The sequence below is a fragment of the Poecilia reticulata genome, chromosome 6, assembly GCF_904066995.2.
Source record: "Poecilia reticulata chromosome 6, P_reticulata-male-v2, whole genome shotgun sequence".
Classification (NCBI taxonomy): domain Eukaryota; kingdom Metazoa; phylum Chordata; class Actinopteri; order Cyprinodontiformes; family Poeciliidae; genus Poecilia; species Poecilia reticulata.
In genome coordinates this window covers 8,042,617-8,057,851 of record NC_088835.1, presented here as the reverse complement: position 1 = coordinate 8,057,851, position 15,235 = coordinate 8,042,617, and the positions used below count along the sequence as shown (strand labels likewise).

General features: G+C 37.5%; 1 protein-coding gene across 1 annotated transcript in view; it reads right to left on the bottom strand.

Annotated features, from left to right (window-relative positions):
* Nucleotides 1-15,235, bottom strand: part of lingo1a (leucine rich repeat and Ig domain containing 1a) — a 167,859-nt gene that overhangs the window by 32,485 nt on the left and 120,139 nt on the right. The gene's annotated exons all lie outside the window — the stretch shown is intronic.

Sequence of the window (15,235 nt, the reverse complement as noted above, 5' to 3'; positions counted from 1 at the left end):
CAACAGTAAAAAGGTCCAGATTGTGAATCACAGAGCTGCTGCTAATAAGCCACACAGGTTAAAGGAGTTCTGCTCTTTATCCAGAAGGTGGACATTAAAAAAACAAACAAAAAAAACCCTACCAGCAATATCATGGAAACTATTGAGGATTGCCAAAAATGGATGTTTATGTTTGTAATTCAGCAGCCTCGTTTACCTGTAGTATAAATGTTTTATTGAAATCTGATGAAAAATACTAATTTGGTGACTGGTCAAAAAAAAAAAATCATTTTTTTTGTGTCTATTTTCACATTTTTTTCCCCCGTCGGTCAAATTGGCTTTGGAAGTATTTCCACGGCCTAATAAATCTTTATTTGACGAGCCTGTAACAGGCTGAGGAATGTAGCTTTTGGGGCTTAGATTCAACACATGGAATCCCAAAAATGCCATGTCTGCTGTTACGGTCAATATTGACATTTGTTTTATTTTACAAAATGACATTTTTAAAAAAATCTTCATTATAAAGCTACTTATACTAAGCATTTTGTGCATTACAATATGATTTATATTTATTTAAAGAATGTCATTACAAATAAGTGTCAAATTGATTTAATTTTTGAGTAATCAGCTTTCAAAGACCCAATCTTTTTCTATTCACAGGTGGGTTTGTGGCAAGGTACACTAACGTAACAAAATCTCAAAAACCGTTAGACATAATGGGCTGAATTTTTTTCTGCTCCTTTCTGGTAATACACGTAGTAGAAAAATTCCTTTAGAGTAAAAATCGAAAGAAAAAAAATTTGACCTACATTTATACTGCAGCAGGTACGGAAGACGACTAACGCAACAAATTGGTCAGACAGAAATCTATTGTTAATCTCTTCATGCTAAATAAATAAAAAGAAATTACACAGTAAAAAAAATTCCGCAAAAAACAGGAAAATGTCCTGGTAATTTTCTGCCAGTACATTTTCTATTTTTTTTGTGGAATTTCCAGCAGAATTTTTTCTGGAATTTAACAGATTTTTTTCCCATAATTTAACAGCTTTTATATGTTACATTTTAAACACAGAAAACTGTTAAATTATGGAAAAAAACCTGTTAAATTACAGAAAAAATTCAGCTGGAAATTCCATAAAAAAATGGAAAATGTACTGGCAGAAAACTACCAGTATATTTTCCATTTTTTTAACGGAAAATTTTGAACTAAAATACTGTTAAATTACGGGAAACTTCTGACGAAAATTCTGTAAAAGAAAACCTGAAAATATCCAAGCAAAAAGTTACCAGGACATTTTGGGTTTTTTTTGTCTTCAGAATTTCCATCAAAATATTTTCCATAATTTAACAGTTTGTCAAATATACCAATATTTTGTTAACCCAAAACTGAAATTCTGTCTTTTTACTTTGTCTTTTGTGATATAATCACTTTTTTTTTTTAACTTGGACATTTCCAAATACTTTTGTCTTCCAAACCATTGAAGTCTGTATTCTATACCATATATTAATTATAGTGTAAAATATATTAAAGTTAATTTATTTAATATATTCTTAGCATAATTTTGAAACAAAACTAAATTCTGAGTCCACAGGAAATGTAGTTGTAGAACACAAAACACTTAGTTTGAAAGTAGCTCTTGCAAAGTGATATAAAAATAAAACCATTCGACAAACAATTTGCAGATTTTATTTTGCAATTTAAGACCCTAAATTGACGTCATCTAGTCTTTATAACTAACCTTTGCTATTATACATTAAGAGTTAAACATATTCTTGAGCTTGCTAATGTTTATCTTCTGTACATCACAACTAATTTATTGCATTTTACTATACAAATTTCAAAGTATAAATTAAATGCAAAGCAATCTTGACTCTAGTTTTGTAGTCAACAATTTTGTTAATTACTATAAGATGGAACATAAAAAAAAATGCTTTGGAACATGAAAATCATAGTTGTAAACAGGACCAACATACTTCAAAATAAATGAAATACAGGTATAAATATTTAGTTAAAAATCAAATGCTACATAAACAGCCTAATGCCAACGACAGTGGAAGACACTGGATTCATGAGTGTGTTCTCTCATTACCTCTAATCGCTGTGAACATAAAACAAAACAGTCAATTTTATGTTTATGTTCTGCAAAAAAAGGTTAATCCAACTCTTAGGTCCAGTTACCAAGAACTTGAAATGTTCTGTAACCAGTTCTTGTGCTTCGCAAAGGTTCTTGGTGCACCAGGTTTGATGAGATGACCAATCACGTTTAAACTTCAAAAGGCTCAAATTTTCCATGGATTCCCATATTCATTAAGGGACTTGAACCATCTTGGTGGAATGCAAAGCTGCTTCTTCACCTTCGTCTGCATCGTGTCAGTCGACCTCATTCAGGGTTCGAGCCCAGAAAATCTCTAAACAAAGAGAATTGATACTCAAATTTAACACAGAAACACTTTATATTATAAACGTACTTTTTACAAAACGCTTCTAAGTTACATTACAGCAGCATATCACCTGGCTCATCAGCATCTCACCAATTGCTAAGACCTCTTTCACAAACAATAACATTGAGTAATTTTGATTAAAAAAATCTACACTAGGAGTGTGTCTGGCCAATCTTTAAAAATCTGACTTGTCAATTCTGATTTTGGCCGAAAATGATCGTCTTGTCTGAATATTGCTAAATGCAGAAAACGTCAGTGGGTTGGCAACAGTGGGGTGACTATTGATAACTGCAAACATGGAGACATGACCTGGTGGGCCGGTCTATCAGTCAAACGTCTCTAACAGGAGAGGAAAGCGGTTGATTTTTAGATATTTTCTGGGGTAGATAAGATCAGTGGATGAAATCACTTTCACATGTATTGGGGGATCACCAATCTAAGGGGCATCGACTTATTTTGGGGGGCAAAATGAATCTACATAGCTGAACATGGACAACAACATCAGTAGCCTACAGGCTACTTGTTAACAAGCTTAACGTGCTGAATTGATATTAGCTAGTCATCTTTTAGCTAACATCACCTGCATCCAACAGCTTTACTCAACTCAGTCGGTTAGTTCGGGAAAAAAACTGTGCAGTTATTTACGTTTTGCTGGTTTGCTGCCATGATTCTAACACACACCTGCGCAGCAGCAGCAGGTCTCCTTCGCTGCCTCACAGGTGTAAACCCAGCGCGAGCGTCTCAGCGTTCATGATGCGTTTGAAGGCGGCTCGGAAAAACAGGTTACGACTTGTTAGCGACGGATAAAACTGTTTTAACTGCTGAAAAAGGTAACAGAGGACACGGATATGGGAAGTGCGGGAACTCCTATTTTATCAAATTGATATAGGAATAACAGACTGTTGGCCATTCCAAGGTAAAAACAATAAACAGCTTCCAGTCCGGGGCTCGCTACAGACACCGTGAAAGCTCAAACAAGGTTTTTCGGCAAAGTTATCCCACTTTTTCCAACTGCATGGCCCTAATCAGACGCACACAATGCGTGTTCTCTCACGGAAATCCACATGCCTTCAAGTACAACTTTTTTTTAAACACATGCCCACTTTCAAAGTTTCAAAGAACCTAGCACCAACTAGGCGCAGCGAGAGCATTACACGTTTTCGATGTGCACCGTTACTGTGTAAACACAGATCGTAATCAGAACGTTATCGTGTAAACAATCCAACAAAAACGGAACAAAAGTGCCGTTTTTGTTGGATCGTTGTCGTGTAAACGCCCCCTTAGTACATCCGTTCAGTACAACAGTTCTCTGAGATTCAACTCTGTCCAATATAGTTTTACAATGTCACTACTCGGTTTTGGCTTAGGATACATAGTGACAACGGGGATGCAGAAGGCATTTGACTTCTTTGCCCCTGGAAATGGATCAAACCAAATCCAAACAGATCCCTCTGAGCATGAGGTTGATCTGTTTTGGGATTTGTGTGGGACAGAACAAGTTGGAGCAGATGACTCACAGGAGGAGAGAGATCTGTTTTGGGATGGATTTTTACGCGAGGAAGAAGATGTACCTCATAGGGCAGGCTTTTGGTCACTAGAAAGCGATTTGTTCTGCGACTTGAGTGATACAGATGACGTTTTCTGGGATGGATTTTCACTCGTTATCAGAGAACCAGAGAATAGGGTAGAAGTGTGGTCAACAGGAGACCACGCTTAATGGTCCATATAATCAGCTAGCCTCCTCCTTCTCCTCAGACTCTCCACAGACTTTTTTAGAAACTCTTCTTGAATGTAATGGTAAAAGCGTCTCCTTTCAGCACTGAAAGTGAATGAAATACGTAAAGTCTGAATGCTCTTGTTGGCTGATTTTATGCTCCATGTGTCAATACAAATTATGATTCAACGAGTAAGATTTCCATACTTAACAAAACTCATTGGTTAAAGAAAGCCAGAAAGAAAGCACAATTTCCATTTTCCCACAAGAGGTTCAACTTCCAACAGGACAACAGCAGCTATACAGCCAAGTGCTCTGAATAAACGCCCCAGTCAAAGCCTGGCCCTTACTTCGATTGACAATCTGTGGCACCCATCCAGTCTTGACTGAGCTTGAGCTAATTTGTAGAGAAGAACGGATGCACATTCTTCAGATGTATAAAGCAGGTAAAGTCCAAAAGACTTGTAGCTCTAAGTGGAACCAAAGAGGGGATTCTACAAATTACTGACTAGATTACTGACATAAATCTTTTAAAACCATCTTTCCTTTCGCTTCCATATCACAAGTAAAAGCACACTGAGTTTGTTGAGCATTCATTAGTAAGGTTCAACATTTCGTTGTCCAACTCGGGCCTTACTTGCATATTTCAGCGAAATATCTCCTCATAACTCGCAAAGAAAATGAGAAAAGACTCCTAAAATATTAGATCACAAGTGTTTCTGTCCTTCCTGTTTCCTAAAACCTTTCTGCAAAGACCCGCAGGACATCTCGAGTCACTCAGGCATCCCAGCTACATGTGAATGTCATCAGCATCAGTTCACGCATGGCCAAGGCAACCTTGCACCCTCGCACCTCTGGCCGTGAAACCCCTCCTCAGGGGAGGGAAGGCGTTGGGGCCGAGCTGGCCGTTCTTTCCAGATCAGCACACTAGAACCGACCGGATCAAAAACGTAGCCGCAACAAAATACCCGCCTCCTTCCATCCCCCTTCCTCAGGTTTCAACCCAGCTGCCACGTTCCGCCTGCGAGTGCAAATGTCGGGAATAAATGGTGGAAAGAATCCTTTTGAGTTGTGATGTTTGGGCAACACGCTTTGTCCGAGCAGTTGCTCCGTAATCCCCTTTTTTTTTTTTTTTTTTTAATCAACGCTGTATTTGGTGAAAAATTTGATGGTAGATGAGAGCGCCATTCAGCAGAGGAAGATTGCAGAAGAGAAAATTAGCTTTGGCAGGATGCACGTCATGGAGTGAGGCTGGGTTCACAGTCCGGGTTGCCGTTCGCTCCGCCCCGATGAAAAGCTCCAAGCAACATCTAAGGTAATAATGGACACCTGTGATGCCACTGGGTTTGAGAGCATCCCATCAATAATTAATTTCTTTTGTTCTCAACGGGGCCGCGCACGCACACCCGAAGTCTTTTGCTGTGTCGGGAGTAATGTGGTTCTGTCACAAATAAATGCTTGGCTCCATGAAAGGCCTGAACACAGAGCACAATCACATCTCTAGCTAGGGAAGAAAGTACAAAGAACTCTGTTTTATGTTTCATTTGTCACGAGAAAAGGTTAGCTCTGACAAAACTAGACGAATGAAAGCTCAGGAGGGAAGATGAACTTGTAAAAAAGATATAAAGTCTGGATTCTATCCTACGTTGATAAAGGAGTGAATTTCTACCAAAAAATTCAAAATTTTTTAGATTAATCTCAGAAATGTTTTAGAAAGACGGTAGAAAGTTCTGTTGAAAAGTCAAAGATATGCTAATTAACGAATAATTCATATTCGTTTACTTAACGAATATGAATTATAGTCTGTATTACACCATATTGCCGATAGGTGGCAGTAAATGGTTTCAAAGTAGTATGGGCTAGAATAACCAGAAGAAACGGGGGGAAAAAAACGTTTTTGTGGTCATTTTATTGACAAAACTCAGTTTTATTTTCAATATTTTTCAAGAATTAGTTTTCATCGATGGTTGATTTTTGATTCCTGTGTACCCGGACCCGGAAGAACTTTGTTTTTGATATTAAATTTCTTTCTGTGCTATAATTAGCTCCGTTAGCTAATTATAGCTAACGCTCGGACGAAGCGTGTTGCCCAAACATCACAACTCAAAAGGATTCTTTCCACCATTTATTCCCGACATTTGCACTCGCAGGCGGAACGTGGCTAAAATATTATCCACAAGCTAATATTTTGCTGTTATGTATTAAAAGTTATATTGTAATTTCATTTTATAGTTTCAAGGTTGAAAATTTTCAGTTTCAATTTTCCGTAAAAAAACAGGAAAATGTACTGGAAGAAAATTTTTGAACTAAAATACTGTTAAATTACGGGAAACTTCTGACGGGAATTCTGTTAAAAAACTGAAAATATCCAGGCAAAAAGTTACCAGGACGTTTTCTTTTTTTTTTTTCTTTGAGAATTTCCATCAAAATATTTTCCATAATTTAACAGGAGTTTAAGTATCTGGGGATCTTGTTCACGAATGAGGGAAGAAGGGAGCGGGAAATCGACAGGCGGATTGGGGCAGCGTCTACTGTGAAGCGGGCGCTGTACCTGTCCGTCGTGGTGAAGAGAGAGCTGAGTCAAAAAGCGAAGCTCTTGATTTACCGGTCGATCTACGTTCCCACCCTCATCTATGGTCATGAGCTTTGGGTCATGACCGAAAGAACGAGATCACGGGTACAAGCGGCCGAAATGGGTTTCCTCCGCAGGGTGGCTGGGCTCTCCCTCAGAGATAGGGTGAGAAGCTCGGTCATCCGGGAGGGACTCAGAGTAGAGCCGCTGCTCCTCCACGTCGAGAGGAGCCAGTTGAGGTGGCTCGGGCATCTGGTCAGGATGCCTCCTGGACGCCTCCCTGGTGAGGTGTTCCGGGCACGTCCCACCGGGAGGAGGCCTCGGGGAAGACCCAGGACACGCTGGAGGGATTACGTCTCTCGGCTGGCCTGGGAACGCCTTGGGATTCCCCCGGAGGAGCTGGAAGAAGTGGCTGGGGAGAGGGAAGTCTGGGCCTCCCTTCTGAAGCTGCTGCCCCCGCGACCCGATCCCGGATAAGCAGAAGAAAATGGATGGATGGATGGATGGATGTCAAATATACCAATATTTTGTTAACACAAAACTGAAATTCCCTGTCTTTTTACTGTCTTTTGTGATATATATATATATAAAAACTTGGACATTTCCAAATACTTGTCTTCCTAACCATTGAAGTCTGTATTCTATATTAATTATAGTGTAAAATATATTAAAGTTAATGTATTTAATATATTCTTAGCATAATTTTGAAACAAAACTAAATTCTAAGTCCACAGGAAATGTAGTTGTAGAACACAAAACACTTAGTTTGAAAATAGCTCATGCAAAGTGATATAAAAATAAAACCATTCGACAATTTGCAGATTTTATTTTGCAATTTAAGACCATAAATTGACGTCATCTAGTCTTTATTACTAACCTTTGCTATTATACACTGCTCAAAAAAATAAAGGGAACACTTAAACAACACAATATAACTCCAAGTAAATCAAACTTCTGTGAAATCAAACTGTCCACTTAGGAAGCAACACTGATTGACCCGACGAGAGTCCCCGTTGTCAATCAGTGTTGCTTCCCAAGTGGACAGTTTGATTTCACAGAAGTTTGATTTACTTGGAGTTATATTGTGTTGTTTAAGTGTTCCCTTTATTTTTTTGAGCAGTATATATTAAGAGTTAAACATATTCTTGAGCTTGCTAATGTTTATCTTCTGCACATCAAACTAATTTATTGCATTTTACTATACAAATTTCAATGTATAAATTAAATATAAAGCAATCTTGACTCTAGTTTTGTAGTCAAACAGTTTTGTTAATTACTATAAGATAGAACATAAAAAAAATGCTTTGGAACATGAAAATCATAGTTGTAAACAAGACCAACATACTTCAAAATAAATGAAATATAGGTATAAATATTTAGTTAAAAATCAAATGCTACATAAACAGCCTAATGCCAACGACAGTGGAAGACACTGGATTCAAAAAGGTTAATCCAACTCTTAGGTTCAGTTACCAAGAACTTGAAATGTTCTGTGACCAGTTCTTGTGCTTCGCAAAGGTTCTTGGTGCACCAGGTTTGATGAGATGACCAATCACGTTTAAACTTCAAAAGGCTCAAATTTTTCATGGATTCCCATATTCATTAAGGGACTTGAACCATCTTGGTGGAATGCAAAGCTGCTTCTTCACCTTCATCTGCATCGTGTCAGTCGACCTCATTCAGGGTTTGAGCCCAGAAAATCTCTAAACAAAGAGAATTGATACTCAAATTTAACACAGAAACACTTTATATTATAAACGTACTTTTTACAAAACGCTTCTAAGTTACATTACAGCAGCATATCACCTGGCTCATCAGCATCTCACCAATTGCTAATACCTCTTTCACAAATATTGAGTAATTTTGATAAAAAATCTACACTAGGAGTGTGTCAATTAGATTTCTAGTCAATCTTTAAAAAGCTGACTTATCAATTCTGATTTTGGCCGATACTGATCGTCTTGTCTGAATATTGCCAAATGCAGACATGACCTGGTGGGCCGGTCTATCAGTCAAACGTCTCTAACAGGAGAGGAAAGCGGTTGATTTTTAGATATTTTCTGGGGTAGATAAGATCAGTGGATGAAATCACTTTCACATGTATTGGGGGATCACCAATCTTCAAAATTAAGGATTTGGGGAATATTTATTGGTGCACCCCTAACATACACAATACACAAATATTTTCTTTTGAAAATAAAAACATACACTGATTTTTGCATATTTGTTAAAATAAAGTCACCATGTCATGATTTTATGTTATGAGACGTATAATTTGTGAAAATAAAAACTCCACTTCCCCTGAGCTACTATTTCCATTTGAAGAAATCCATCACTCCCAACCAAAACCAACCAATCAGAGAAAGGAGGATAGTCTCAGCGCTGTCAATCAACCTCTTCATGCTGTCAATCAACTTACCATTACAGGAAAACCGTTTATCCATTGTTAGTCCAAGGCTAGTTAGTCCATGCTAACTAGCCTTAACATTCATGAGAGGTTCCGTTAGCTGCAGCGTAGCCAAATGCAAGAGATCAGGGAGAAGTGGGATGAGCAGCACCACAAGAGTTTGTGATTGACACTGGCTCTGACTGTTTGAATCCAGTTAGCACTGGCTAACAGATTATCTCTCATGCATAGTCCTGTCACGATAACAAATTTTGCTGGACGATTGTCTAAAGAAATTATTGCGATAAACGATAATATTGTTTCAAGACCTTTTGACACTGATTTAATGGAAATGACTAATAATACATGCGATTTCCTAATATTTATTTTCAAAATAACACGCAACACTGGAACTGATAAACTAAATAAACAAAAAACAAAAATAAAATGGATTCTCAGTCTCCATTAACAAAAAACATACTTGAATAAAAACTAAACAACATAAAGCCAAAGTGGAAATAAATACTGCATTCAACCAAAAGAGTGCAGATTATGAAGTCTGTATTGCCCTTCAGTAATCACTAGATTTAAATAGAGAAAACCGGCACATCCGACTACATAATGCAATAGTTCACACTACACCATTTTTTGCCCCTATTTTCCCCTTATGACAATCTTAGATCGTTGGCCGATCTAACAGATCATCCTGCGGTGTGTGGTGGGTTACGGTAGATTGTCGTGGCCGCTCCGATCTAAATCAGGGGTTTTCCCCGACTGGGAGCTTAATGCTGAATGTGACAGGTAGCCAATCCGAAAGCTCGGATTCTCCTCCTGCTTTCTGAGGGGAAATTACGGAGGGGAATCCCAAACAGCTGACAAGGCGCAACCCGAGATGATTTGTGGAAACAACATTAATATTTAACGTTTTGTGCAAAGAATATAGAAATGACAAGGGGAGGAGTTGGAGCCAAATTGCTACCGCAGTTGATGAACCCCGTAGGTTTTCAGCTGTTCTTCGTTAACGTAACATAAATAGGTTATAATTATTTTCATTCAGCTAAGATTTTACGCTGACTCTATAGCCACATGCATCACAGGTAGATTCTAGTAAAGCATTGATTAATGCCTGATTTTAAAACTAGTTAACTGGACTTGCAGTCGTTATTTTGTGCCCATGTGGCTGGACACCACACGGCAGGGCAAACCCGATCGAACCGTTATACCTGGGATTTCTGTCGGCTAATGTGTCTCGCAGGGTTTGAAAATGGGCCGACAACTCGTGTAATGTGCGCTGGACATTAGACTAAGGAAATGAGGAAGGAAGGGTCTGAGCCCTTTTCATTTAGCGTCATCAACAGAAAGAAAAAAAGGCAGGAAGAGACGATAAAGACAATAATTAAAATGATCTCGATAGGTTTTTTTATCGTCTGATTAATTGATTAATTGATTTAGCGTTTATCGCGACAGGCCTACTCATGCAATATCACGACACAGTGGCAGCTTCAACAAATATGTAAAAAAAATATCATAAGTTACAAGGTGCTGCATTAGACATTATTAGAAAGACACGTAACAAAACATTATGCCTATGTTATTGCAGAAAACATCACACACTTCTTAATTTAAACTAAAGGTTTAACAGGTTGAGTAAAACAAAAACAAATGTACACACCTATTTTAAAGATGTCTTGTTGCTTTCCAGGAAAAGTTCAGGAGTGTCTGGATGCAGCTGTTGAGGAGAAGAAACAAAATAACCATATAAGGAGAAAGAAATATAAACCCCAAAACATGCAAGTCTTACAATAATTAAATTAGTTGTTTTTTTTTAACAATAAAATGAAATAATTTGTTCTAACAAATTTAGAACAGTACTGTTTATATAGTTTTTAAGCTAAGCTACAATAACCAATAATGAGTTTGCAAGTAGGCATTTCAGTAAAAACTCCCAATTGGATTTTTTTTTTTTTTTGCAAACGTCACTTTTATTTACTCTCAGTGATGTTTGTTCCCATTTCAGAAATATGAAAATTAACTATCTGTATGTACAATCCACTAACTTAGAATTTATATGAGGCAAGAAGCTTCTGACCCATTTTAACAGTTTATCAACCTAACCTAATCTCAACATGCCTGACTAGAGCACCGAACATGCAACAAATTTAACGCTGACTGAAACACGAGCCGTCGTCCCCTGGTCTCTAACGGTTTCCCTCCGCCCCCACATTACGTTCATTCGTCGTTTGCCCCCACCATACTCCCCACCCGCGACTTTTCCCATATTCTAAAACCCCAAACTTGACATGGAAAGTATATTTACCAAAGTTAAATGGCCACCTGCTTTTATGTTAACAACCGGGACGTCAAATCATGTTTAGCAAATAAGACAACTGCAGCTTGATATTTTTAAAAAGCAGGATTGAGACATAAGTAGCATGACGCGATGAACGGTTAGCTTTCACGCGCCCAGTTCAGTTTGACTTGAAAAAATGGGCGGGACTTTGAATTCGGTTAAATACATGAATAGTAATACAGCAACCACCGCGTTTTACTTTTATAATACACACGCAAACACAGTGTTGTAAAAAAATATCTTTTTTGTAAAAGAAAAAAAAAATGACTGCAAAACAGTCTGCAATTACAGACTGTGCCAGGAGTCTCACGAAGTCAACTACAAATATTTCAAACCATTATTCACAGAAAAGAATGTGTTTTTATTTATTTTACTTTACCAGAGAGGTGGCAGAAAGGTAACTCCATCTCTTAATCCAACCGAAGTCCAAAAGATATATGTTCCAGGGTCCGGTTAGCGAGCTTGAAATGTCGTCTGACCAGTTTTCGCGCTTCTCGAAGGTTCTTGTTCCCATGATGCAATGCGTAAAATGGAAAATACGGTACAAATACCTGTAAAACTAAAAACGAAAAAAATTCCTTCAAATTCTACAGTACATTTACCCGTTTTTTTACAGTTCTTTTTACAGTGTATCTACATGGAGTGAAAAGATAAACTTTCACTGAAGTGACTTAGATTGGTGTATCTCACTATAGTAAAATACATTTCTGCTATATGCAGTTTTTTTTTTTTTTTGAGACATCGCGTGAAGAACGGCGAGCCAGGATCCAAAAGAGCAGATTGGCATTGTACGGAGCCCCTAAGGGGACATGGAGAAAAAAAAAAGAAAGAAATCCCGACTTATTATCTCGAGATCCCAACTTATTATCTCGAGATCCCGACTTTTTTTTCTCAAGACTTAGTTTCTCGAGATCCCGAGAAACTAAGTCGAGAACTCGAGATCCCGAGTTATTATCTCGAAAGTCAGGATCTCGAGATCTCAGTTTAGTTTCTCGGAATCTCGAGGAAAAAAAGTTGGGATCTCGAGATAATAACTCGGGATCTCGAGATAATAACTCGGGATCTCGAGATCTTGACTTAGTTTCTCGGGATCTCGAGATAATAAGTTGAGATCTCGAGATCTTGACTTAGTTTCTCGGGATCTCGAGATAATAAGTCGGGATTTCTTTCCTTTTTTTTTCTCCATGTCCCCTTAGGGGCTCCGTAGCATTGTGTCCACTATGATGTCAAAGAAGAACTTTCCTCTGTTCCACTTGATCGGTGGGATTACACATATTAACACTACCCGGGTAGCTACCATATAACATTCAGATCTGAAAACTGAACAGAACTGAAAACAAATCAAAGGAAAAGAAACTTTTGAACTTGACTGACTTGACTTACGACTACTAAAAATTGACTATTTTGTTCTGTTTCGTTATTGTCAAAATGTGTAATAAATGTGTTTTGTTCAACACATTGTTTCCCTTGCTCTTCCTGAGTTGAACCTAGTTCTGATGAATTACTTAATTGTAAAGATTCATAGTCACTGATTCCTTTGTCACAGATGACTTAGCAGATAAGTACAATCTTACACGCATATATTTTGATATTAGTCCCAGAAATTTTCTAGAAAGAAACGTGAAAGTTTTAAAAGTCAAAAAATTTCTAGAAAAATTCAGAAATCTTTAGATCAATCTAAGATTTTCTAGAAAGAAATGTGGACATTTCTGAGTTTTAAACCTTCTGAATTTTTTTTCTCACAAATTTTTGAATTTCCAAACTGAAGAATTTTCCAGTTTTTTTTTCCAGAAAGTTTTTTGGTGGAAATGTACTTCTTTTTTCTATTTAAAGTTGTCCTAAGTATATGCGATAATAACCTTTAATAGAACAGTAAGTTTTTTGTATTTTTGATCAGTGACAACAGCTGTAGACCCGCATGAGGTTTACAATTTGGACAGGTCGCCAGTCTGTCGCAGGGCATAAAATATACCATCAAGTATTTTCATGTATGTCTCACTACATAATTCAGACTGGAAAGAAATGCATATATCCTTGAAATGAATTAAACAGACTAACCATATCACAAGTCAGATATTTTTTTCATGGCCCTGTGCCACAGTGGATCATGAATATGTTTAGCTGTCAGCTTTGATCATAAAAGTTCATTAGCTATGGCTAATCCTCATCCTGCCACACCATTAAGAATATTAGAGAAAACACATTTTTTATGCATTGAAGCAAAATAAAAGGATGCGTTGTTTGAAACCGCATCAAGGTAAACAAACACAGGGGTTTTTTTGCTCATTCTTTGTGATCTCCTAACCCATTTTGGGCCGAGCGTTTCAAGCCGCACACACAGTCTGCCGCAGACCCCAGGCGGTGACATAGTTATTAGCTGATCAATCAGAAAATAAGGCCAGGTCTCCTGCCATGTCAGTCCCTGGAGGAATCCAGCAGCTGAAGTGAAACTATCATAACCAGTGTTGACAAAACCTCTGCAAAATGTACCATAAGACTAGGCTACAATATTATATATATATATTAAATGTACAAGGAAGCGTTTTAAATTCAGTAGTGTGTGTGTGTGGATGCATTTTGGGGGCTACCTTGTTGAAAGAAAAAACAATGCTTGGCTGGTGAATCGTTAAAGTTGCTCTGTAGCTTCCTAATAGCAAGAAACTAAATTTTAGTGTTGACGCTATTCCTCTGAAGCTCACAATATGAAACACTTCAATCCTGAAATGGATAAAGAAAAAATATTTTAAAAAATCTCATGCCATCTGATTGTTTAAAGTTGAATATATCAGTATATATATTCAACTGAACACAGCCCTAATGCATACATTGATTATTGCAGATGTAGCTGTTTTAATTGAAAATATTCGTTCAGATTTACAAACGATTAATTTACCAGCTGGCTTCTTCCTGGTGTAAATATTAGGAGGACCTCAATGCAAAGCTTCCCTCTTTAGCTGGAGGTGGAAAACCAACAGCAGTGCTGCTTTGTATTCGATTAATCTCAATAGACAAACATAAGCTGAGCTGGATTTATACGGTTGTGCAACAGGGGAACTAGAGCCAGCCTTGTTTCCTGGCTTTCTTTATAGTCGGTGAAGGTATTGGAGAACGGTATTCTCTTGTGGCTGAACGAAAAAAAAAAATGCTTTTTCAACTTGGACTGCACTATTTTAAGGAAAATCAAACAAGGTGAATGATTCCTCTTGTGTTGTGAACGGCTGCTCAATAAATGTGTTCTACTTAAGTAAAAGAGCGTGGATTCAGGAGAAAGACTGCACTCGTTATCCTTTAAAACGGGAGTAGGAAACTCATTTTTGTTTTGGGCCAAATCAAGATCATGAACGCTCTTAAAGGGCCGGTTGTGCTAAAATGTATTGATAAAACCTGTTCACAAAACGGTTAATATATCAACAAATTCTTCTCAGTCCTTCCAAGACTTTGTGATTCTTTTTGCGATTTTTTAGCAATAAAAATCAAAGTGGTTGTGGTACTAATTTGGAAATATTTGTGCTTATTTATGACGGTAAATGCCACTGTTTATTACTCGCTGTATAGATCATGGACTACAATCTGACATCAGTTAAAGCTGAGGCAGCTATTTACTACAAGTAAGAGAGTTTTTGACAATTTTTGAAAAAAATCTGTACTAAATGACCAATTATTAATGCAAAAAAGTGCAGGGATTTGTTCATTTTGTGTGAATTTCTGTGGTAATTCTCAAGAAACTGGAGGGACTGATTGATATAATTTAGCAGTAAACAGATAGAAATTGCATTGAGTTGACTGATAACA